Here is a 26,646-nt window from a genome sequence, read left to right as displayed (position 1 = left end):
ATTGGCCGAGAAATCATTCTGTGCAGAGACGGCGAGGAGGAAACATCTCAGCGCCGGGCAAAGTCCTGCAAGCCGGGTACCAGTCTGGAGCAGCGCTGTCACCGGAGGTCGCCGCCGGGGAGCAGGTGAGTTGGATTTGCCTCCTTAGGTACCCCTGGGGACTACCACGGTTCCCGGACCCCGGATTCTTCACGCCAGGAGCCCCGGAACCCCAGGACCAGCCCCGGAACCAGGACCAAGGCCCCGGAACCGGACTCTTCTGCCCTGGAGGACGGACCCAGGATCCAGGGACCGACCTACGGGCTCAAGGTAGGTAAGTATCAGTGTGTGTGTGTTTTGTGTGTATTAAAGTTTTATTTTACAGGGTGTCAGTGTGATTTTGTGCACTATTTTTTTCACTGCAGAACTACAAATGCCAGCGGGCCCTTTAATGCCCCGCATGCTGGGACTTGTGGCTCCCCAAGTCCCAGCATGCAGGGTAGTCTTGCTGGGACTCATAGTTCGCCAGTGTAAAACAATAGTTTTCATTCTTTTTTTTACACAAATCATCAGCCCGATGCCCACCGCCCAGGGGCATCGGGGACAGCCCCGGACTATTAGCATGGGCTGGTAAGTCCTGGAGGGGAGGGACCCCTTCATTGGGGGGGTCCCCACTTCCCCAGGACCCCTGCCCATGCTGACCAGCCAGGGGGTTAATGCTTTGGCCGGGGGGACTTGTATAAAAAGTCTCCCCCCGGCTGTGGCATTACCCTGCTGGCTGGTTGTGTCCGGTGCTGGTTCTTAAAATACGAGGGACCCCTAGTCACTTTGTCCCCCGTATTTTGGGAACCAGCGCCGGACCTTGAGCCCGGTGCTGGTTTCATAAAATCAAGGGGACCCCTATTTGTCGGGGACCCTGATTTTATGTCACCAGCACCGGCTCAGTGAGCCCGGGGCTGGTTATGCTCGGGCGGGGGACCCCGCGCTCGTTTTTTTTTTTTTTTAAACTTTGCGCTGTCCTGCAAATGTGCGATTTTCAGACTTGAAAATCGCACATTTTTAGGACTAAATACAGCGCACCACTTCGCTGCAAATCGCCCCTCTTCGCACTTTTCAGCCTCCAATGCGCATCACATTAAATATGCGCATTTTGGCTGAAAAATGCGATTTGAAAAAGTGCGATTTGTGGCGATATGGTGCGCTAATAAAACATGCGCATTTAGCGCAAACCATAGAATGTCACCCCAAGTCTCAGAAAGCAGCCCGCTGCGACTGGTGAAAAAACGTACAGGTTTTACTGAACCTGTGTGTTTTTATGGGAAAAATAACCCCATAATGTTAGCATATAACATAATGTCGTAAGATTTGTGGGGAGCAATTAGTCACCAAAACTCAGATGCTCATTAATAGGTCAACGGACCTTTAACGTACAAGAGTACAAATTGCAGCCGCATTTCTGCGCATGTGCATAGTCTAGTGCTCCTTCTAGGAACCAAACGGGGCAGGGCACTGGAGGGGGGCCGCCACGTCACAATTGGGGGCGTGCCCGGGCCGCCGCGTCACAATTGGGGGCGTGCCCGGGCCGCCGCGACACTGAAGTAACTAAGTCCCTGAGCTGCCGGGAAAGTGCTATACACCGCAATCTATGGCGACGCTGGGTTTCACCGGTGCACTCCGGCAGGCAGGCAGCAGGCTGTTTTAGCGGGGCGCTTCTAGAGGGGCAGGGCACATTCTGCCCTTTAAAAATCGGGCAGGGCGCAGCGCCCCGCTAAAACAGCCTAGCGGGAACACTACATACACTGGGTGCATGCGGAACAGTCTGTCCGCTGGGTGCACGCATGCAAGGCTGCACTTGTGGGGGGTCGTGGGCTGGCGGCAGATAGTCGCGCCCATGGGAATGCCCAGCATTTCTTGGGGGTTCCCATAGTAATCGGGCTGTGACGGCAGCTGACATCGCGGGATGTCAGCTGCCCGCCCACTTCCTTCCGAGGGTGCACACAAATCTAAGTGACCTGAGAGTCACTTAGATATGCGTGCACGTGCCAAATCCTTTGATTGTCAGCGACAATCGAATGAACACATGCTGCAAGGGGGGGGGGATGGGCAATAAAAATAATAAATTGCAAATACCATGCATGCGGTGTAATACAAATTGTAATATCTGTAATATCAATAATTAAGTCAGAGTCCCCACAAAAGCCAGTATTTCTTCTGTAAAGTAGGCAATATACAAACTAAAGATACATAGCTGGCTATAGAAGTGAGAGTATATTCAGGCTTCTTTATGTTGTGGGAGTGTAAATGTCAGTAACATTATTGAGAACAAAGAAAAGGTTTCAGAACTCTAAATAACTAGGCTAAAGGTTTGTGGGGAATTCCAGAAAATGATATAATTAGATAATAAAGCCACCGAAACCATCTACAAACTACAAGCTCACAGCTACGGGAAGGCCGAGGCTGCACATGATGAGAGAATCCGCTCACACAGTGACTAAACTTGTCCAATTGTCTCTGCTTTCTCCTCCAAATAGAAGTCTGGAACAAAATGCTGCAAGTGACTTCATTGGCCGCCCTTCACTTTTTCCAGCCCAATGTGTTAAACAATAATATAAAAAAAAAAGTTAAATAAAAACCATCAAATAAAACTAATAAGCAATTACTAAAGATCACCATTTTTTTTTTTAAAGACACTAGGAGATTCTGCTGAAAACAATGAAAATTAAAAACCCTGACAAAAAGAAAAACTGACACCCCCCCCCCCCCCCGCACCGCTCCAACTACAGTAATTTGCTCTTACTGAACTTCTGGAACAATAAACTTACAAGGCAAATGGGTGACAAGACAGAGTCCCGCCCGGGGAGAGCGCCACAGACAGAGCCCCGCCCGGGGAGAGCGCCACAGATAGAGCCCCGCCCGGGGAGAGCGCCACAGACAGAGCCCCGCCCGCGGAGAGCGCCACAGACAGAGCCCCGCCCGGGGAGAGCGCCACAGACAGAGCCCCGCCCGGGGAGAGCGCCACAGACAGAGCCCCGCCGACAGAGCCCCGCCGACAGAGCCCCGCCGACAGAGCCCCGCCCGGGGAGAGCGCCACAGACAGAGCCCCGCCCGCGGAGAGCGCCACAGACAGAGCCCCGCCCAGGGAGAGCGCCACAGACAGAGCCCCGCCCAGGGAGAGCGCCACAGACAGGGCCCCGCCCGGGGAGAGCGCCACAGACAGGGCCCCGCCCGGGGAGAGCGCCACAGACAGGGCCCCGCCAACAGAGCCCCGCCCGGGAGAGAGCGCCACAGACAGAGCCCCGCCCGCGGAGAGCGCCACAGACAGAGCCCCGCCCAGGGAGAGCGCCACAGACAGAGTCCCACCCAGGGAGAGCGCCACAGACAGAGTCCCACCCAGGGAGAGGGCCACAGACAGAGCCCCGCCCGGGGAGAGCGCCACAGACAGGGCCCCGCCCGGAAAGAGCGCCACAGACAGGGCCCCGCCAACAGAGCCCCGCCCGGGAGAGAGCGCCACAGACAGAGCCCCGCCCGGGAGAGAGCGCCACAGACAGAGCCCCGCCCGGGAGAGAGCGCCACAGACAGAGCCCCGCCCGGGAGAAAGCGCCACAGACAGAGCCCTGTCCGGGAGAGAGCGCCACAGACAGAGCCCCGTCCGGGAGAGAGCGCCACAGACAGAGCCCCGCCCGGGAGAGAGCGCTTTTGCTAGCAGAGCTCTCTTTAAGCATAGATTGAAGTTATTATAAAATGAATTTTTTGTTAAAGGTCTTATTAAACATTTCAATTTATTAACAAAATGCAACTGCTAGCAGCTTAGAACATGAAGCCTAACGTAGAATTACACATGGGTCAACTGAAGGTATTATGCCCATCTATGATTTATATGATTGGTGCACTGGCTTCTTCCAGGCATGCCAACAATGGGGCGGATGGGGACTACAGCCCCAGGCGTCCACATACAAATAGGTCCATCATCAGAACAGCATGAGGATGACTTGGCCATAGAGCATAAGTATTCAAGTTTTCTTTCTTTGCAAAATGGTTCGTTATTTGGTACAGGTCACAACTTCAATCTCTTCCAAAATGGACTGGATATACAGTACGATAGGGAAAAAATGCATAAAAAAAAAAAAAAAAAAACAGTTTTTCAGACTTTGGTACATTTCCCATATGTACTATGCACAGAATGCAGGGGGTTCAGTGACAGCTTTTGTTGGCGTTACCTTATAGAAACAGTTTTCTTGAGGAAAATTGAGGAGCATGGATGGGGGGGGGGGGGGGGGGGTAATTATTTAACTACTTTCAGAAAATTAAAAAGATAAAAATCAGACTGAGTTTGGAAGTTGAACCGTAGCTTTAATAGAATACAATACCTTTTTCCCTACAATTGCCCTCCTATATAGTCAGCATATTTCAAAGCAAGCAGTAATCTAACTAATCAGGTTTACCGGCTGATTGAATGTCTTGATCTGTGCCATGCCTGCCCTCGGTCTACTCATCCGTGACTCACCATACAACACATGCAGTTTGTCATTAGATCATATAATCTAGTCTAGGCGGCCTCTCCTCTACAATCACATGTGAAGGCTTCTGTCAAATCTAGTTATAATCCACTGGGTTTTATGTAACAGTTCTCTGTAGTAGGTATTAATAACAATGACACAAGTTATCCTATTAGCTCTTAATGAAAGCTCTATAAAATAAAGAAACAAATGTAAATCCTACATGTTTTATGGAAGCCTATATAAGATCCCAACATCAACACACACTCCACACTTTTTGATAAAAGAATGGACTTATTGCAACGCATTACACTACCAGGTTTCCCACTATATACAGCAAATGAAAACCCTTTCAGACAGAACCCATCAACCCGGGGCCAACTTGAACTCAGGTCAGGTTCGAAAGGTGCTACCTGGCTCTTGATGGCCTGGGAAACAACTAAATTAAATTATGTAACCAGAAACAATAGAAGACCCGGTGTGCGAGGGGACAACCCGGGAATAAACCATTTCATTGCCCAAGTGTGAAGGGAATCAACCTGTGGTCTGGGTCATGGGTCCAAGATGGGTTGGTGCCGGGTAATTATGCCTGAAGGTGGTATTACTCATAAGTCTAAAATGCTAATGACCAGCAATAATTGAACCCACAACTCAGCCCTGCATCCTGCCGCTTTACAAATGTCATTAATTGACCCTGTGGCAAAAGCATGGTGCTGGGTCTACAAGGGATAAACTAGCCTGATGTGCCCCAATAGGGCTATAAAAAGAGGGAGCCCAACCACCAGATCCCTGTTCTACCCAATATATTCACATAGACCCACTAGTACTCACTACTGTGAATGGTTCAGGGTCAGAACCGTAAGAAAACTGGCTTTGGTTAATGTTCAGGTGTGTGCTGTAAAGCAACCTATATCTTATATTTGTTAAAAAAAAAAAAGAAAAAAAAGAAAAGAAAGGAGTACAGTTTTATCTTCCCAGATATATTAACTTTTTGGGTACTTGTTTCCTAGCACGGCGCCCGTCGGGTCCCATCGCATACCATTAGTTAAGGTATGCGATGGGACCCGATCAGACCCGATATAAGCCTTTTTAGAGTTCATTGTACAATTTTTTAATCTCGTCGCATGGCATGCCATTACAATGGCATGCCATGCGACGCGATTTCCCATAGAGTCCTATGTTAAATGCACCCCCAGACCCGATTTTTAATTGTACACCCACCCTGATGGGTAATTACTATGTGAAATACCCCCCAACGTTAACGCCAACCCAGTATGAACGCCAACCCGAAGCCTGGCGAGCGCAGCGAGCCCGCAAGGGGCGGTGGTACACGTCCTCCAACCTTTTCATACCTCCACTATCCACGTCGGCGTGGAGTTAACTTTAGATAGTGTGGCGAGCGCAGCGAGCCACCAAGCCCGAAGCCACACTATAGCGCTCGCCACACTATATAAAATCAACTCCACGCCGACGTGGATAGTGGGGGTATGAAAAGGTCGGAGGACGCGTACCGCTGCGCTCGCCACACTTCGGGTTGGCGTTGATTGTGGGGTGGCGTTAACAATGGGGGGCACTTGACATACTAATTACCCATCAGGGTGGCTGTACAATAAAAAAATCGGGTCTAATCGCATTGCATTGCATGCGATCTGGTCGCATGCCATGCGATGCGACCCAATTTCACAGACCGGATGCCATACAATTAATATCGGTGGCGCCGTGCTAGGAAACAAGTACCCTTTTTTTTACAATTATAAATGGGGATAAACCAAACTGGTTTGCTACAGACAGTCATATGGTAGGAAAGCCCTGCTTGCACGCTTACAATCTATAGGGAAATAGGCATTGATACACGGGGTATGTATTCTATATTGCATAAAGGTTTTTGGTAAACTTTAAAAATATGGTGACCCAGCAAAGTTAAGGCCCATACACACTGGGCGATTTTGAGCTGTCGTTTGAGCTGCTTATAGCTCAAAACCCCTCCTGTGTGTACGGCATGGCAACGAGCAGTGAGCCGCCGGCTGACGCTTATCTGCTAATATTACCAGTAGATGAGCCACAGGGTTAACAGCATCCTGCTATGGAACTTCGTCCACCCCCTGTTCATACACTGGGCAAAACCAGGTCAGGAGGAAAATAAGAACAACTTTCTGCTTTACAGTATAGGTGACCACTTATGCGACCAGATGCAATGCAAGATCCGATCACATCTTATGGTGCCTTAAGTGCCATCTTCCAACACACAATGTCGCATACCGTCTGCGATGCCACTTCGGGTGCTGGAAGAGGGGGGGGGGGGGAAGCAGTGAAAGAACAATTTAAGTAAAAAAAAAACTGGTTGGCCCTCTGACTATTATGTGCAGCACATATGATCTATGGACATGAGATTCGACCGGCGGGCCAGTGCATCACATTGCATGGTACACAATATGAGCATACAATCCTTCAATTTATCAAACAGATATGGTCGAAATCTAATGATTGTATGCAATATCTCATAAGTGTATGGGCTACATAAGATGGAATGGATGGGAAAGGTATTTACCAATGTGATTTTGATCTCACAGGATATACACCGGACAATGCCAGCCAGTCCATAAGGCATCTTCCTGCAAGCAGCCAGTGGGAAAAAGAAGTTAAACATTATCCCAGTGTCTTCACAGATATGGACAGAAGCTATGCTTTGTAGTCACCTCCTGAGACTACTAGAACACAAGGTAAATCTATCGGCACTTCACACAGAATGTTACTAGCATTACACGAAGGCTGCCAGCAAAGGAAATGCAAGGGACATAAAAAATAAGGTTTCAAAGATAAAGCATTTCCGTATATCTAAAACATAACTGCACAAAAAAAGGTGAAAAAGGCTACTTTTATGCAACTCAAGTAAAAAGAACAGGCTTTCACCTAGTTTATAAAAGCAGGTTCCGAAACAGATTTTGGCTCTGCTTCTCAGTAGTTTTAAAACAAACTGTAGCTAAAAAGGGGAGATTACACTAGATGGGATGTGTTTACATTACGGATGCCAGCATCCCAACTACAGCCAGGAGACTGGCACCAGAACCCAGACATCAATGCGGATGTCAAACGCAAGTATGTGGGGCGGGTTAGGCTAGGCCTGTCAGAATTCCCCCCAATCGGGATATCAACATCCCCACCACCGGTCACCTGTATGTATCCCCTGTAGACAGGTCTGGTTACATTATCTGGTCATAAAAGGGGTGAATTCATTTCAGGACCAGTTTGTTAAGCTCCAGGTATGAGTGGCCAGATGTACTCTATTGGTCACGCTGTAAATCTAGATCAGGTGTAGGCAACCTGTGGCTCTCCAGATGTTGCAAAACTACAAGTCTCAGCATGCTGTGCCACAGTTTTAGCACACTAAAAGCAAAACTGTAGCAAGGCATGCTGGGACTTGTAGTTTCACAACAGCTGGAGAGCCACCGGTTGCCCATGCCTGCTGTAGTACGATGAGAAATCCCCACTGTCCAGTGCCACAAGTCCAGTTTTGGTGCCACCACATGCGGTAATAGCATCACGCCCAGCACTTAAGGTAGAAAATGCCGTAAATCGCGACTAAGTGCTGGGCATTGATCACAGTAGTCTCCTGACTTGACTGGGTTTACACAGCGCAGTAAAATGAATAGGATTGAATAGATCTGGGCACTCATTTTCGGAGCTTAACAAACTCGGAACTGAATTTCCCCATAAAAGATTAAGGGGGTGCTTTCAGTGTTGGCCGATATTTCCAACATAATGAAATATCGTCCTTCAGTATTCAATCTCGGCACGTTTCGACAGCGCCTCCCCTCATGCAGATACAACGGTTTAAAATCAAATATTTATTGTCGAAAAGGACCACTACATTGTTCAATCCATGTCCTTTTTCGCAGATCTATGGAGTTTCAGACACTGAAGAGGTCAAATGTTAATTCAAACTAATCCTGTCGGAAATGGCTGATATTTCCATCTGGTGGAAAAATCAGCCGGGATTGAATTGAACCCACACACCCAAACCCCCCTCCACATTTATTTTTCTATAGGGTATTAGTTCTTATGAGGAAAAGTGCATTGACAATATATGAGATAGTAATTACCTGTAAAGCACCAATTACTTCAAAAGAAAAAGCCAAAAGAAGCATGATTTTCCTTTTGAACTAATTGGCGAACCACAACCTAGAAAGTATCGACACTATTGCCCTGTACACATGCATCGATTTTCAAATTTAATTTTGCTTATAGAAGCCAAATCAAATCGAAAACGAATTGTTTTTGTTTCACTTTCAATCTGCATTCGATTCAATGCACGCTCCCGTTTTCACAAAATCGAACAGAAAAATCTACTGTGCAGCCAAGGAAATATCGAATTCGATCTAGTAAATCGAATGTGTACAATGTACCTTGAATGTAGATCAAATTCGATATCTAATGCAAAAGTACAGATCTAATGCCAGATCGAATGGGAAGATCCAATGCCAGATCTAATAGAAAATCAAATCTAACAGAATCAAAAGCAAATTGAAGCGTGTGTACAGGGCTTATCTCTGGCAAATCGCAAGCTATTACATTAAGCACTAATGCTGGGTACACACCAGGACGACTAGGGCCCGATCCCCTCAATCTAGATCCAATTCCGACCAATTGGATGTAGATTGTGTGCTGATTGGGCCCTTTTCTGTCCTGGTGTGGACCGATACCGATCCGATGCGCGGTCCCGCGGGTCGGTCGGTCGTTATTGAGATCCTACCTGCTGCAGGTAGGATCTCAATGACGACCATACAGCCGGGTGCGGGTCGCCATCGGATCGGACCCGCTCACAGTGCACATCGTGAGCGGGTCGTGACCCCCCGCGTCATCGTGAGCGGGTCGTCCTGGTGTGTACCCCACATTGCTCTAGAAGTTAAGAGTGCCTGTATGCAGAGTCCACCAATGCACCAACCCCCTGCCAAATCCCATGTAGCCCCCCCCTTCAGGTTTAATATGAGCAGACTTGTCTCTGGGGGATAAGGTCATTAAGTCAATAGTGTCCAGGGCGACAGTCAAAAGGTCAACACATGAAAGAGGTTGACATGGTCAAGAGGGCGACACAAGCAAAAGGTTGACATGAGAAAAAAAAAAAAAAGGGTCAACATGACTTTTCCATGATAAAAAAAAAAAAAAAGAAAAGAGGACTTGTTCATAGTTTACCATCCCAGTGGATAATACATACCTCCTTTAAGTAATGGGACCTACAGCCGTACTGATATACAGGCCAATACAGAGCGATATTAGTTCATTTAACTACATCCACGAGGGGCAGCGGAATGCGTTCTGCGACCTTTTCATACCCCCACTATCCACGTCGGCGTGGAGTTGATTATTTATAGTGTGGCGAGCGCATCGAGCCACCGAGCCCGAAGCGTGGCAAGCCCCACGAGGATTAAGAAATCCGCGTGTGCTCGCCGCGCTTCGGGCTCGGTGGCTCGATGCGCTCGCCACACTATACAAAATCAACTCCACGTCGACGTGGTTAGTGGGGGTATGAAAAGTTCGGAGGACGCGTTCTGCTGCACTCGCCACGCTTCGGGGTGGCGTGGATAGTGGAGGTGAGGAAAACAAAATGGCATAGCTGCTTTCAATACTAAACACCCATCACATCTCATCGCATGGGTGCCTGTACAATGAAATATCGCATTGCACCCTGTCTACGGTGCCCTCCGATCCCATGCGATATTTTATTGTATAAGCACTCCTGTGCACTTAATATGGACATCGCATCGCACGGCACTATAGACGCTGTGCGATCCGATGCCACTACGGAGAATAGTCTAGTACGCAAAATGCGTACTGGGCGCCCGGAAAAGAAACAAGTACCAAATAGATTATTGCTTTGGTAGGCTACAGGTAATGAAGTGAATAATCATCAGAAAGGGTGTACAGCAACAATGTATCAACCCAGTCGTCTGCATTCTTTAGTGGGGGACTACTGTCAAATCACATGTCTTAAGCTTTAAGAACATGCAGAAAACTGTACCAATGACTAATATATATGAGGATTAAGTAATGTCTCTGACACTCCTGCTGAATGACACAACCCTGGATATTAAAGAGTCAGCCTGGAGATCTCAGCAAGGATGCACAGCCTCGGCTGCTTGCCAGTATTTGGGGTGCATCATCAGGAAACTGACAAAACAACTGGAGCTGTTCATATTGAATTACAACAAGACCCAGAAAGCTGTGCCAGTTATATGATCACCACTTCCACTAGAATTATTCCATGATATTGTATAGAAGGAAGGACTACACCTGCTGCTGCACAAATATACCAAACAATGCAACAGCTTCACTTTACAGAGCAGACCAGACACATGACCCATTTTTATCCATCACTAGGAAGAGATAAAGTTGAGATAAAGTGAAAGGAGATAAAGCACCAGCCAATCAAATCGCAACTGTCATTTTCAAACACAGATCATTGGCTGGTGCGTTATCACCTTCCACTTTATCTCCAGTTCAACTCTTCTCCAGGCTTAATACATCTGCCTCCATGTCTGATAATAGTGGCATTAGGTCTGGTGGATAAAAAAAGGGCAGAAACTAGGGCAGGGATGGGGAACTTTCGGCCCTCCAGCTGTTGTTGAACTACACATTCCAGAATGCTTTGCTACAGTTTTAGCATGGCCAAATAACAAAACTGTAGCACTGCATGCTGGGATGTGTAGTTCAACAACAGCTGGAGGGCCAAAGGTTCCCCATCCCTGCACTAGGGGGTGCAAAATGGAGCAATTCAATTGCTGCTCTGTTAGACTCGGGAATGGCGATTCGTCTCGCAGCCTTCTGAAGGGCGAGAAGATATTTATGGCTAAACCCCATTGGTCACAGATCATACACTTTGGCGTCACTGGCAGTTTCTGTCCTCCCGGAGTTTGCCTTAGGACACATGCTTTATAGTTTGACAGGTGTACCGCCCATGTCAAACTCAACACAATAATTTAATTGCTCTGATCGGTGCCCGTTACTTTTAAATCCCCCCAAAAATGTGAATCAGTAGCCAAAGTATTTGAGGTTCCTAAAAAGGTGCAGTTTTACAAACCGAAAAACAAAACCAAACACAAACTATAGAAATCAAGTGTTTCAGAAAATGTATATTCTATTTCATTTAGGGTGGATCAAAAATCCACAACTGTAACTCCCATGTGCAACCTTTAAAACAAATATTCCGTTAGTACATAACTCTCATATACCGGTCTCTCATCTTTTAACCCATTATTCTGCATTTTACAGAAAATCAACCAGCAAACAATGTTATGTCACTATTGATGCAAATATTCTTAGCGTTCCCACTAAGATGCGTAGCAGGCAGGGTACAGGGTTTGCAGTGGCAATGCATTTTGCGCAACAAAGGGTGGACGTAGCTCCACTCTTGTCACTATTGCGGACTGTCTAACCCCCTATACTCCACAAAGTGGGTCAGGGATGCAAGATATGGCAGAGTTGCATAACCTAAAGGGGGTAGAGAACATGGGGTTTATGAACAAAAACTGTGGTCAGATCTGGGAGCCCACCACAGACTGGTGTATGCCGGTCACACCATGGGCATGGCGAGTGGTAAAGCTTATAACAAAAGAAGGATAACCTTCAAGTAATGCTAATTGCACAACCAAACCCGAGCAATGCCAAGTATCTCAGGTAGAAGGTGGATAACTGTTATCGCAGAGCGGTTAATGTATTTTGTTAGACACTGCACAACAACATTCATGAGGAACGGTCATTATAACAGACGCATATTACGACAAGTCATTTAATCTATAGTATGAGAGCAAGCATATGAACACTTCACAGACTTCAGTACGTTACACAGGCAGAGGAACATAATGAGAAACCCCTGAAGGGGTCACTATGAGCGTACACAGCTATTTTAATGGTTCATTTTTGTCTATTACACACGCATTGCACCATCAAGCTCTCGTCTGCAATAAAAATAAGCTAAACAGTGTAATTAAAAAGCAAGTTGTAATAAGGAGCACAGAAAAACTACCTCGAGGCAAACGTACTTATAATATATTATACATTTATTCCTGAAAACTTGTGTTACTGTAAAAGAGGAAAAAAAAAAAAAGGTAACTGTGTAGTTTCACGGATGCAGGGAAATCGCACGTGATGAGATGGGTGTGGTTTCAAGTTGCCCCTGCCCGCATCGCATGCAAATCGCATGCGATGCAATTTAGTACACCCCCACTATCAACGCAGTACGCTTCCTCCCATCCGGTTCTTACCCGTACTATCAATGTCAGCGTAGAGTTGATTTTACAAAGCGTGGCCAGCGCAGAGTGCCACCGAGCACGAAGCGTGGCGAGCGCAGTGAGCCACGTGAGGGGACGCTGAAAATGAGCCAGAAGCATGGTGAGCCCTGCGATGGGATGCCGATTACTTAATGTGTATTCCACGTCCCCGCGCAGGGCTCGCCACACTTCGGGCTCGTTTTCAGCGTACACTCGCCACACTTCGGGCTCGGTAACTCGCTACACTTTATAAAATCAACTCCACGCCAACATGGATAGTGGGGGTATGAACAGGTCAGGAGGACACGTCCGCTCGCCCCGCTTCGGGCTGACGTGGATAGTGGGGGTGTGCTAAATTGCATTGCATTGCGTGCAATGCGATCCGTGGGCAGGGGCAATTTGAAACTACACAAGTACCATTGCATCGCATGCGATGAGATTTCCCTGCTGCCATTAAACTACACAAGCCAAATAAAAAAATTATAGAGGATCAGATTTCTTTCGAAAATCCACTTTTGGACAATGCCATAGAGACTAAGCCACCCCCAGCAAGCATTGCAAGTAGGCCGCTATCCCCTTCTTTAAGTTTCCAGGCAACCATATTTTACACCATGAAGAATACAGTATGGACTAAACCCATTCAACTGAGGCGAGGGCAATATGTAAGGCAGCCAGATGTACAGTCTGTACTACAAACTAAACCAAGTGCATCAGAAGAGCTAAATGCACATAATGGTAATCCACGGGATGTAGATATAAAGTCGACAGTGACAATATACATGCAAAAATATGCAGATGCTACAGCTGCCTTGATTTGTATTGACGCCTACCGCAGGCTTTTTGAGTCCCAACCACTGCATATAAAGACACAGCATCTGCTGCATATTAGTTGATTATCAAACTTCTGAGTAGCCGTATGGTCACACAGCATGGCCGGAGATAGAGAGAGAGGTCAGAGCCACTGTTACTACATACAGAATCACAGATGTAGGCCGAGACACACCACAGCAACAGTTGGAAAATGACTGCATGTTTATCCCCAATCCCCATAACCACCCCCTCATTGTCTCGGACTGTCAATAACTTTAGAAATAAATCCCCTTTGCGAATGCCATCAGAAGACGATTGCGACACCTGCAAAGTAAAGCTTATACAAACTAGAAGACACAATGGCCGCCCTGCCTTGCTGCATCCCCAGAACAAACAATATAGTGTGTACACACTGTGTGATCCTTCAGATGACCAAACCATATATCTTTAATAGTTTGGTCATTATGTTGTCAACATATATATCAGGTATACTGTATATGTAGGTAGGGCATACACACTAGACCAGGGGTAGCCAACTCCAGTCCTCGAGAGCTACCAACAGTTAGCGTTTTCCATGTCTCCTCACAGAATCACAAGTGAAGTACTGAGCTCCACCTGTGGATCCTTTAAATGTGTCAGTCAGTAACAAGTGCACCTGTGTGCCTGCGAGGTGAGCTGGAAAACATGAACTGTTGGTAGCTCTCGAGGACTGGAGTTGGCTACTCCTTCACTAGAGTATTTGCTCAAAAAATGTAACGATACCGTCAAATCTGCCTGCACTGCATGTAGATCAGAAGATGCGAAGCAGGACGCATCGGAGTGAGCAACAGCGCTTACACACTTGGATGATATGTCGTTCCAAATCGGCAAATATATTATCTACTGTGTACCCAGCTTTAGAAATAAACATGATGGCAGCTAAAAATTATCCTAGGTACTCTTTACCTAGAACGGCGCCCGCGATTGGAATCGCGGGCGTCGGGGGTAAAAAATCGCGGTCATCGCGGGTAAATAAAAATCGGGTGCCCGCGATGACCGCGATTTTTCCATAGGGAACAATGTTAAAAAGGCTGATTGACCGCGATTTTAATGTAAAATGCCTCAATGCCCGCGATTTGGACATAGGAATCAATGTTAAATGGGCTACAGAGCCCAAATAGGCACAATTAACCCTTAAATGTCCCCCCAATTTTTTAACGCCACCCCACGATCCACGTCAACCCGAAGCGTGGCGAGCGCAGAGAGCCCGCGAGGGGCGGCGGTACGTGTCCTCCGACCTTTTCATGCCCTACTATCCACGTCGGTGTGGAGTTGAGAATAGAATAGTGTGGCGTGCGCAGCGAGCCACCGAGGCCCGAAGCGTGGCGAGCTCAGCGAGCCCCGTGGATACCTTCACATGTAAACGCGTCCCTTCGCGGACTTCACAGGTGTCCGCGTCGCCACGGACACCTGTGAAGCCCGCGAGGGGACGCGTATAACTGTGAAGGTATCCGCGTCCGCTCGCCACGCTTCGGGCCTCGGTGGCTCGCTGCGCTCGCCACACTATTCTATTCTCAACTCCACGCCGACGTGGATAGTAGGGCATGAAAAGGTCGGAGGACGCGTACTGCCGCCGCTCGCCACGCTTCGGGTTGGCGTGGATCGTGGGGTGGCGTTAAAAATTTGGGGGGACATTTAAGGGTTAATTGTGCCTATTTGGGCTCTGTAGCCCATTTAACATTGATTCCTATGTCCAAATCGCGGCCATTGAAGCATTGAATGTAAAATCGGTCACCACTAAATTTAACATTGACCCCTATGGGAAATCACGGTGATCGCGGGCATCGCGTCGCAGCCGTTAATGTACTGCCCGCGATGCCCACGATCACCGCGATGGGCGCCCTTCTAGGTAAAGAGTACCTTATCCTATATTGGTTTAACTGATACAATATCATTTTGAATTAATTCCCGTTACAAAAGAGGAAGTTCATCCTGTATTGACACGGAAAGCTGCGTGACTAATAGAATCATATTAATGTGCATTCTAGCTGCAAAACAAAAACACCTCTGATCACAGGTGTGGGCAAAGTGCCCAATTGTAAAGGCGCTTGCCATCCAAAACAAAGTTTTGTTTTTTAATACCGTGTGCAGCATTTAAAATCCCTTAGCCACAGGCGTCCACCCAGAGCAGCTTTCCCCTACATAGATGCGGTAGTTACAACTAGGATTTCCAGCGTAGCGATATGGTGGAAAATATATATTTATAATAAATGACATCTGATGTAGGACTATGGACTAGAGTACAAATAATGTGCGTTATTCCAGCTGCTGTGGCACTACACATGCCAACAGGCCCTGCCACAGTTTTGCGGTTAAGGAATGCTGGGGTGCAGTGGCATCACCTTGAAAAAGCTGACAGCTCAGTGAAACGCGTTGGTGCTACCTGAGCAGACCTCCAGCAAACAATCTGGCATCACTTCATCCTCTATTGTCAAAAAGGAGCCCTTTTGAAATTGGATACCCAGCACAGTTTCAACTAGAAACACCATCTACTTGATTGGGAAGCCCCACAAGGTCCAAGATCTTCCTCCAGCGGTCTACTACCATCATAGCACAGCCGCACCATAGTGAGGACAACTGGACCCCATCTGGAAAAATGCCATTCCAAAATTGGTGAGACTTCACAAACGGTCACAAGCTGTGGTTCCATTAAATTGCTCTACACCTGTTCAGAGGACTCTGATAATCGGCCAATTATACCATCTCAAATACGAGGCTGCTCATATGAAATGTTTAAACTGTAATTTTTTTTCAGGCAATCCCTACATGTTTAATTGTTTAAAAGGTATAGCGCTGCTTCACACATATATACATTATATATATATATATATATATATATATATATATATATATATATATATATCTTTGCTTCTCCAGAGGTGGTACTACATTCCAGTCCAAACGTCACAAAATTGTTTCCAGTGTTTGGGGTAGAAGTTGGTGTGGTTCCCCCATTGGAGGTTAGGACTGCACTGCAGATATCAACTTCTGGACCTGCCACTGCATCCCAGTATGTCATAGCAGCAAAAATGTGGCAATGCCAGCTGGCATGTGTAATGCCACAGCAGCTGGAATGACTCACGTTAGGTCTACTGTAATCCAGAGCAGTCAGCAGCTGTATGTTGAATAGCCTGGGGAAGGGTGCCTGTGATAGATTTCTCCATGGATATGGGGAAGGGGAGATTACAGCCTTCCCGTGTGGGCCAGAACGTTACTGTTTTTGCTGCATGCCAGATCATACAAGAAGACTTTATGCTCCCCCTCCTCCTCTCCCCGGTGACAGCTGTCACAGGCTGCCCCCCAGGACAGGACACCTCCGGACCGGACATAACAAGCTCCAGAATTACAGAAATTGGATGGAGCCTGGCTGGTCCGACGTTCCAGATTCTTGTCAGGTTCTGGTTTTGGTTCTTGTGTAGTTTCACAGCGCCAGCATGGCTACTGCTACTTCCGGGTTGGGTACGCTCGCCAAACTATCTAAAATAAAGTAACTTAACTCCATGCCAACGTGGATAGTTCATACCCCCACTATCCACGTTGGCATGGAGTTGATTTTAGATAGCGTGGCGAGCCCCGCAAGGGGACTCAGACGCACTACACAAGTACCCTGGTTTTTACCCATGTGAAACTCATGAAATATGCGCCAGCTCAAACACAACAAAAACACAAAAGTTGAAGACGCCATTAAAGTATGAAAGTATGCCATGAAAGCAGTTGCACCTATGACCTAGCAACTAATACCCATAACTTCTCACCTCATAGCAATATTACCAGTTACATTTCTTCTATGCACTGTTGTACAGAAGAAGCATAGGACTGCCCCATGGTTGGTGACCACAGACCAGAGTGCATACAAATTTGCCCTTTAAACTTTGTGCAATAAATGTAAAGCCACAAGACATGAGAGCACTGCTGCACAGCTTAAGCCTGCCAATACTGAACATGGCTGCTATACAATATTACCATAAATAAATAAACAGCGTATACATTAATTTAGAATTTTAACACTGCGCAATAGGAAAAGTCCAATGCAGTTTAATAGATTTGTTTTTTCAAGAGGCTCTGCAAAGTCATCTGTATCCCACACAAGGCCATGGCCTGGTTTTCATCCTTTACCTTCATCTGTTATGTATTCTGTTTTACCATACCTTGGAGAGCGTTAAAGTGTATCTTATATGACAGTTTGCCATTACGGTGCATACTAACCTTACCGAGGCACTTCACCTAGTGCACCAATGAGAGCTTCTGTTATGAGAAAGCAACTTCATGAATTGATAAAGCATCACTGGCTAATCCGTATAGGCAAATATACTCTGCCTTACAAATATTATGAAATACCAGTGTCCACAATAAATGAGGGAAAGGTTGCTAGGCTATTCATATGAGTGACAGGGCTCAATGATAAGTTAGAATGAAGCTGGGCAAAAGTAAAGTAACTTTTTGGCACGTCACATTGTAGCTACTGTACAAATGCAATAAACTGGGGGGGGGGGGGGGGTATTCCAATGGCCTAAACAAATTATACATCGAAAAAAAAACCATAAATGTTACTTGATGAAAGGTAGAAATAGATCACAACCACGGTGAAGGGAACGCACCATATAGAAAGCTGTCATGTAAGTATGGAATTGGGTGGTATAATGGGCATGAAACACTACAGAAGCAGCTATAATATAATAACCAAAATCAAGTAAATTTTTAAAAAAAAGGAGCATAAACAAGTATAAAAGACATTCCAGCATAAAGGTGGGGGGGCTTCCACAATACATGGCATCTGTAATATGTTCAACCCAGGGGACATGTGGCATATTGAAAGGGAAACCACCTTTGTTATGACAGCAATAGTAATGTACAGTCCCGTCTCTCACCCACCCCCCCCCCCCCTCCCCCGACCTAGACCTGTTCTTACTACCAGGGTGGCATCTATTTGCCCACAGATGGGGCATTGCCAGTAGAGATGGGGGGGAGGGGACACACTTATCCCAGGTCGCCTGGTGCAACCTGCGGGCAAAACTGTAACTCACACATGAACCACAAACACCCAAGGATGACAGGATTGGAGGTGCACTCCTGCCCACCTGGCACCCCACCTCTGCCATTCCCTTACCGAGCACAGCAGGCTGCTTTCCCCCTTCACATCTGCAGCTGGGCTGCTGCTGCTGCCCTCCGCCTCAGAGGCTCATGGGTCCTCCTCCCCGTCCCGCCTCCTTTCTCTCTCCGTACAGTGAAGTCCCGGTGCACGTTAGCAGTTACTATATATCTGTGTCTTCCCCCTCCCCTCTCTGTGCTCCTTCTCTTCCCGTGTGCGCGGCCACGAAGCGCGTCCATGACACACTCTCAGACGTCAGCGGAGGAAGCGCCGCGGGCGCGCGCGGTGGGGTGGAGGGTGACGGGGGCGCGCGTGGCCGGCCCATCTCGACTCTTCTGTGTCCGTCCGCCTTCTATGCTTGCTCACTGCCCAGTCACTTGTCTCTACACTGCTGCTCATGATGTTAGCACAGGCTTCTCACTATTTTCTCTTTAATAATAAAAGGACACCTTTGATAAATAGTTTGATTGATCAATTGTGCCCCCTATACCCTTTTAGGACACGTTTATTTACTGATGGGTGCAGCCTGTCAAAAATGTTTTTACTTGAACTTTTTTTGTAGTGCCCAAAGTTGGGAGATATGATACAAAGCCTAGCAATAACAGAAAACTAATAACCCTTTTCCACTATACAAGCCGGGTGTGACCCGGTTGGTACAACCCTTTCCCATTAGCATCCCGACCAGCATAATGCCAGTGACGTCATTGGGAGGTGGGGCCAGGGCGGCACTGAGCGATGAGAGCACCTCCCAGCGGCGACTTTTACATTGCAGTGAACGGGACCTGGGTTGCATCGGCACGGGTTACCCATTTCCACTGCCCCTGGACCCGGGAGCATTAATGGGTCTAGCCCAGGTAATTACCCGGGTTTGATTGCGGGGACACTCGGCCCGGGATTTTCTACCAGGAAGCGTTTCCACTAGCAAAAAAACCCCGGGTCAATGCCCGTCCCCATGCAAAATCACTGGTTATTTTTGCTAATGGAAAAGGGGTATCTTGTTAGTTGGAATACATCCTCAGAACAAGGGGGTGTAGAGCTATTAATGGAACACCCACCAAGGCATTTTATTTTTTATATTTCAATAACTTTTTTATTAAAGCACTGCATTGCTAGTATATGTTTACACTTGTTTGTACAATACAATAAAGTATTACAGTAAGAAAACAATACGATTATTCCCCTTTCACACTGCAGCTTTTAACCGGTATATTGACGATTTTTTAGCTTTTTAAAACGGTTAGAGCTGCAGTATGAAAGCACCAGTCTGCATTTAACGGTTACAAATAACCGGTATTTGCTACACGGTTCAGAGCCATTTTTTATGCAGTGTGAACGGCTCTGAACAGGTACATAGGACTCAGGCAGTAGCTATGAGAGCGCAGTGCATATGTAATGAGCCACTCATTATATATGTGCTTATGTTATGAGCGGCTCATTACATATGCACTAAGCTGTCTTATAGGTACTGTCTGTCCTGATTACACACTGCAAACCTGCTTGAGACCCGGTATTTATGTGCAGTGTGAAAGGGGTTTAAAACGGTAATATACCATTTTAAATACCGTTTCAAAATACCAGGGGGGAGATTCTCTAAGAATCTCCGCCCCCCCTTCGCATTTATAATTATCGCATATGTTCTAACATATGCGATAATTATAGCAAAGGACAGCTCTTGCGTTAAGAGCTGTCCTTTGCGGTGAGAGTCGCCGGGTCCCAGCAGGTCCCGGCGGCTCCCCCCTCCCTCACACACCCGGCGCTGCTGCTGCTGCGCCGGGCTCTCCTCCTCCCTGCACCCGGAAGAGGATCAGTGCAGGGAGGAGGTCAAAGGTCCGGGCAGCACAGCTCTGTGCTGCCCGGACACAGGTGAGGGAGGAGGGGGCGATGCGGGGCGGCGGGGGTCCGTGTGGGGCGGCGGCGGGTCGTTGCGGGGCAGCGGTGGGATGCGGTAGAAGCGTTTACCCAGCGGGGGATGCTTACAGCATCCCAAAATGCGGTAAAAACCCCGATAACGGGGTTTTTACCGCATTTCTTGCATAGAGAATCTCCCCCCAGGTCTCAAACGTTTAGGCAATGTGAAAGCAGCATTAATGAATACTGTTTGAAAAGTTTGTTTGTTGTACAGTACAGTTGTGAGTGTATATAATTACAATAACATTTTTTATAAAGTACAGTGTTGAAAATAAAACAAGAGCGTGTGACGTGTTTTTCTCTAATAAGACATTCAATTATAAATAGAGGCATTTTAAACCAATAGCATTTATATGTGACGTGAGAATTGTCTGTGTCTTCTCTTCCTCAATTCGCATTGAAATTATTTTTTTTTTCAAATGAAGAACTAACCAAAAACACTAAAGAACTCATCTAAAAAATGTTCATTGTTACAGATAATAAGCATTGAATAAAGACACTGCACATTCTTGTGTAAAGGTTAAATATATATCTAGATTGATCTTATGGGGGAAGTTTACTAAAGGAAATTTGTAAAAATAGGTGTATTTGTATCCAGAAATACACTTATTTTTGACATGTTGGGGGAAATTTACTAAAGGAAATTTGTAAAAAATAGGTGTATTTGTATCCAGAAATACACTTATTTTTTACATTTACTATCCTGAAAATACGGCAATTCGTATTCATATTGATAGCATAGTAAATGTCAAAAATAAGTGTATTTCTAAATACAAATACACCTATTTTTTTACAAATTTCCTTTAGTAAATTTCCCCCTATATGTCAAAAATTATATATTTTTTTTAACTAAATAAAGCTTTCTACCAAGTCATTTATGTGTGGCAAGAGTGTGTTCTTTTGATTCGTATGATCCTAAGTACAGGTTGAGTATCCCTTATCCAAAATGCTCGGGACCAGGAGAATTTTGGATAACGGATTATTCCGTATTTCGGAATATTTTAATATTTCAATTATGTATTTTGAAGTATCTTGCATTTATGCTGTATAAACACATAATATACACACAAATATATTTTATTACCACATAAAATACACACAAATATATTTTAATTGTTCAAAAAACAAGGTTTCAAAACGTGAAACAAAATTTGTGTACTATCTCAGCACTGAATTTGAATGCCAAGCAATCATTGTCTTGCACATATATAGTGCCAGTTACATATCATGTCCCCAGTGATGCTGTTACAAATGTCCCCAGTGAGTTTTTAGCAAAAAAAAATTTTTTTTTCACTTTCTGGAATGTCCGTATTTCGGAATAATTCGGATAACGGATATTCGGATACGGGATACTCGACCTGTATATTTAAAAAATGAAATACAGCTGCCATATATATCATTTTTATGTGTAGTAACGTAATGCATTCCGTATTGTAAGGAAGGAATTTCATCATTGCTATTACCACTAAATAGTAAGGTAGAATAGTGTGATCAATCTTATACTGTACATACATGCATAATCTGAATAGTCAAATAAAACTCAAATGTAAAGATAAGGGGAGTATGGGCCAGAATCTCTAAGCTTCAAAAGTGATAAAATAGAGAGTGATAAACAACCAGTCAATCAGCTCCTGCCTGACATTTTTCAAACACAGTCTGTGACATGACAGGTAGGAGCTGATTGGCTGGCTGTATATCACTCTCCATTTTATCACTTTTGAAGCTTAGAGAATCTGGCCCTGAAAGAGAGAGAAAACACGTAGGGAGACATACAAAGGGAAGGACAAGACACAGACAAACAAGAACTCCTTCGAGGTCACATATTAACATCGATATAGTGTAGACAAGAAATAAGCAGAGGATTTTGATATTCATCTCCCATAACATAGTATAATAGAATATCGTATTATGTGGGCCATTATCAATATGTACATTTCAAATTATATTGTACTTGCTTTGAATATTTGTCAAAATGCCAGTTGGCGATGAAGATACATGAAGTGTTCTCGAACATCTTCTGGATATAATTTAGAGTATCACTATCAAAGCTCCTTATCATTATCTCCCATTTTTTTTATAAAATCTGATTACACCCTGTTCTATATCTTGTAAGGTGGCTTGTCTTTCATATAGGATTATATCCAGCAATACCCGTCGGACGTCTGCCATGGAAGGGGATTTCCTGAATATCCAGTACATTAAAATCAATTTATTTGCCAGAGTTAACAGAACCTTCAAAGCAGGGGTAATATTTTTTTTGTTTGGGCCCAAATCACAGTATTTCAGATACAAAAATAAGCAGGGGATAGGAAGTGCAGTTAATTTTAAATTTAGCATGTAATTTATATAGTTAACCAATTTGTGCCCAAAAACCCTAATTTTCCTGCATTCCCAAAAGATATGGAAAAATGTAGCACCCGTCACACCACATTTCGGACAAAGGCCCTTATTCGGACGGCTCTGTGTTCGGTCGGACGGCCGACGTTTGGTATTTGCGCATGTGCAGAGACGTATCTGCGAACGCGTCACATGTACGATCACGGAGTGAGTTCCGGGCAGAAAATGATCGGTCAGAACCGTCCGAGCAGGGGGTGGAGAGGGGCACGAAGGGCTGTTTGGGCTCATTACCATATGTGTACGCCCCGCGTTTCATGGGCGTTCCCATGAAAATGATGGGCGTATGTATGGTAATGCATCCGTGACGCACGTGTGGGGGGCGGACAGCTGACATAGCCGTATACCAGCTGCCCGCCTATATCCCTGCTTTCATACGGAAACATGTCTGAGTGGTCTGGAGCACTCGGTGCTGCCTGACTGCTCGGTCCATCATTCGATGGTCGGCAACCATCGGAGGATGGGGGAGGTTCCCACAGATGGAGGAGGTGTTCACATGAAACATTCACTCGCGTGCATAGTGCACCATGTAAAATAAAAATTAAATAATTGACGGTGTGAGCAATCCGTACGGTAGGCGGGGCTAAGAACACTTGGTTCCTGTCCGAAAATACGCATCCGTCCGCGTCAACTAGAATAAGGGCCAAAGTTCGCTATGGTCTGGTATGAAATGGCTTCTCTGTATTTGTGAAATGTATGCTCTATTAATACATTTCAAATGGATTTCTTGTAAAGAGCTTGCTTGCAGATATTTCAAAGAACACATTTATTTCTATTGCCATTTTAAAACTACTGTCTTGGTCTAGCTACAAATGTTTGATGGCTCAAGTGGGGGAAACTAGAGCATCTGAGTACTCTATGATCAGGTCACATGTTTTATCTTATTTTTGAACATTGTTTTCTGTAGGCCTACTTTTAAAGGACCCAGAGACTAGAGTGACCCACCTTCCCTTTGTGTTACAGTATATGATTCAACACTGGGTAATACATAAGGGCCCTTGCAATTTTTTTTGCCTTGGGGGCTACAATATTTTTGTTGTTATGGTACCAGACCTGCTCATTGTAATGTGGTATAACATGAATGAGGACTTTATAATTTCACATAATTTGAACCCCTGCAATGTGTTGGGTCCGATTCTATGTGTGTACTTATGTGCAGCGGTGGGATCCGTGTAGCTGGGGGAGGTAGCGGGGTCTGTGTGGTGGACAACGGGGTCTGTGTGATGGGGGATGGGCAGCAGGGTCTGCGGAGAGGGCAGCAGGGTCCCTGAGTTGGGGGCGGGCAGTCTAAAGTGCTTCGGTGCGTATGTGTGCCCGGTGGAGACGTCACTCGGCAGCCGCCGCTTGGTCCAGGTGTCGGGCAGTAGTGATGGGTAGTTCGTGAATGATTAGATCAAAATGAACTAATCTTCAAAGTGAACTAAATCGTTCAGATCACTGCTCTGGGAAAGATTAGTTCATTTAGTTCACCAGGAAGTAAAGCAAGTGGGAGGTGTAACACAGACAGACAGACAGAGCCCAGCAGCTCCATAAGGATAATTTACTGGATCTTTACTTCCTGTATCTAAAGTTAAAAGTACAACAATGCCCAGCAAATACAGATCTAATCAAATAAAAATATGCATTGCCGGTACTCTTTACTTAGAAGGGCGCCCACGATTTTGATCGTGGGCATCGTTAGTAAAAAATCTCGGGCATCTCGGGCATTGAATGCACTAAAAAATCGGGTGCGATCAACCGACGAGATGCCCGAGATTTCCCATAGGGAACAATGTTAAATGTCTCAATTGACCCGATTTTCCTGTTCAATGCCTCAATTGACCCGATTTTTCCATAGGAAACAATGTTAAATGGGCCACAGAGGCCAAATAGGCACCCTGAAGTGTATAATGGCCACCCGAATTGTTAACGCCACCCCACGATCAACGTCAACCCGATGCGTGGCGAGCGCAGCGAGCCCGCGAGGGGCGGCGGTACGCGTCCTACGACCTTTTCATACCCCCACTATCCACGTCGGCGTGGAGTTGAGAATAGAAAGTGTGGCGAGCGCAGCGAGCCACCGAGCCCGAAGCGTGGCGAGCGCAGCGAGCCCCGCGAGGGTACGCGGACAGCTGTGAAGCCCGCGAGGGGACGCGGATACCTGTGAAGGTATCCGCGTCCGCTCGCCACGCTTCGGGCTCGGTGGCTCGCTGCGCTCGCCACACTTTCTATTCTCAACTCCACGCCGACGTGGATAGTGGGGGTATGAAAAGGTCGTAGGACGCGTACTGCCGCCCCTCGCGGGCTCGCTGCGCTCGCCACGCTTCGGGTTGACGTTGATCGTGGGGTGGCGTTAACAATTCGGGTGGCCATTATTCACTTCAGGGTGCCTATTTGGCCTCTGTGGCCCATTTAACATTGTTTCCTATGGAAAAATTGGGTCAATTGAGGCATTGAACAGGAAAATCGGGTCAATTGAGACATTTAACATTGTTCCCTATGGGAAATCTCGGGCATCTCGTCTGTCGCATCGCACCTGATTTTTTAGTGCATTCAATGCCCGAGATGGCCGAGATGGGCGCCCTTCTAAGTAAAGAGTACCGCATTGCCTAGCCAAAGTCTATGGCCCTTATTCTGGTTGGTGCGGTCAGAGCCGCACACGGGGCTCCGACCGCACAAACCAAGGGCCGCCCACCCGACGGATCGCCACGGCCGTCCGTACACGGACGGCTGGCGATCCGCACAAAAATGGTGGAGGCTACGCCTCCACCATGGTGGGAGCTGCCCCCTGCCTTCGATGGTCGACGACCATCGAAGGCAGGCCCGCACGCCGCGGCAGCTCCCGCAAGCTCAGACCACACGGACAATCGTCCGTGTGGGAGCTTGAAAGGGGGCTGAAAGCTGACATCCGGCGACGTCAGCTTTCCGCCCCCATGTCATGGTAATGAGGGCGTCATGCCCTCATTACCATGCACACGCCCCGCGTTTGCATGGGAACGCCCATGAAACGCGGGGCGTACACATAGGGTAATGAGGGGCTGAAGCCCCTCACGCCCCTATACGCCCCCTTTGCGGCGGACGAAATCCGTCTGCGGCGAAGGGGGCTGCACATGCGCAGAATGACCTCTGCGCATGTGCAGAACAAAAACATCGGCGGTACGGCCGCACGCGGGCCGTACCGTCCGATTTAGAATAAGGGCCTATGTGTGGTGTGTCTGTGAGTGAGAATGTGTGCTCATGCTGCTCACCTTTCTGTGATACTATCATTATATGATTAGTTCAGATGTCCAAACACTTGCTGCTGCTGCTGGTGGTACTGGTACTGGTACTGGGTCCTGAGCATACTGCTGTGTTAAATCTTCTGCTGGGACCTGTGTAGGTGCATCTCTGCAGCAGCCATGTTATCAGCTCTCATGCAATACACAGGAGGCAGTACATGGTAGCTGCCAAAGATGGCAGTGCTGAGCTCAGACATGGTCTGGACTCTGCGGATCCAAATGAACTATTGTCCTGATGACTCATGAGTCCTGCAAATAGTTCAGTAGTTCAATTAGTTCACTGATCATACAGATCCCTGAACTAATCTCTGACTATACAGCCATAATAAGTCTGTACAGTACCTGTGAGCTACCATGTGTGGCACTGCTGTGCTCAGGCATAGGTATTGTGTGTATGCAGCCACAGACAC

At 46.6% G+C, this 26,646-nt stretch overlaps 1 protein-coding gene across 3 annotated transcripts in view; it reads right to left on the bottom strand.

The window, feature by feature from the left end:
• The window catches only part of RABGAP1L (RAB GTPase activating protein 1 like), a 419,353-nt gene that overhangs the window by 320,775 nt on the left and 71,932 nt on the right, over window positions 1–26,646 (bottom strand). Inside the window, exon 1 of one of the 3 annotated variants that reach the window (XM_083157292.1) lies at window positions 18,696–18,899. The exons of the other annotated variants lie outside the window; for them this stretch is intronic. The gene's annotated coding sequence lies outside the window, so the exon portion shown is untranslated. Of the gene's footprint in view, window positions 1–18,695; window positions 18,900–26,646 lie in introns of those variants that run through there. 3 annotated transcript variants of the gene reach the window in all.

The sequence above is a fragment of the Crinia signifera genome, chromosome 8 (assembly GCF_055691185.1).
Source record: "Crinia signifera chromosome 8, ASM5569118v1, whole genome shotgun sequence".
Classification (NCBI taxonomy): domain Eukaryota; kingdom Metazoa; phylum Chordata; class Amphibia; order Anura; family Myobatrachidae; genus Crinia; species Crinia signifera.
The sequence above is the reverse complement of the archived record's forward strand: the minus strand, read 5'-3'. Positions and strand labels throughout refer to the sequence as shown.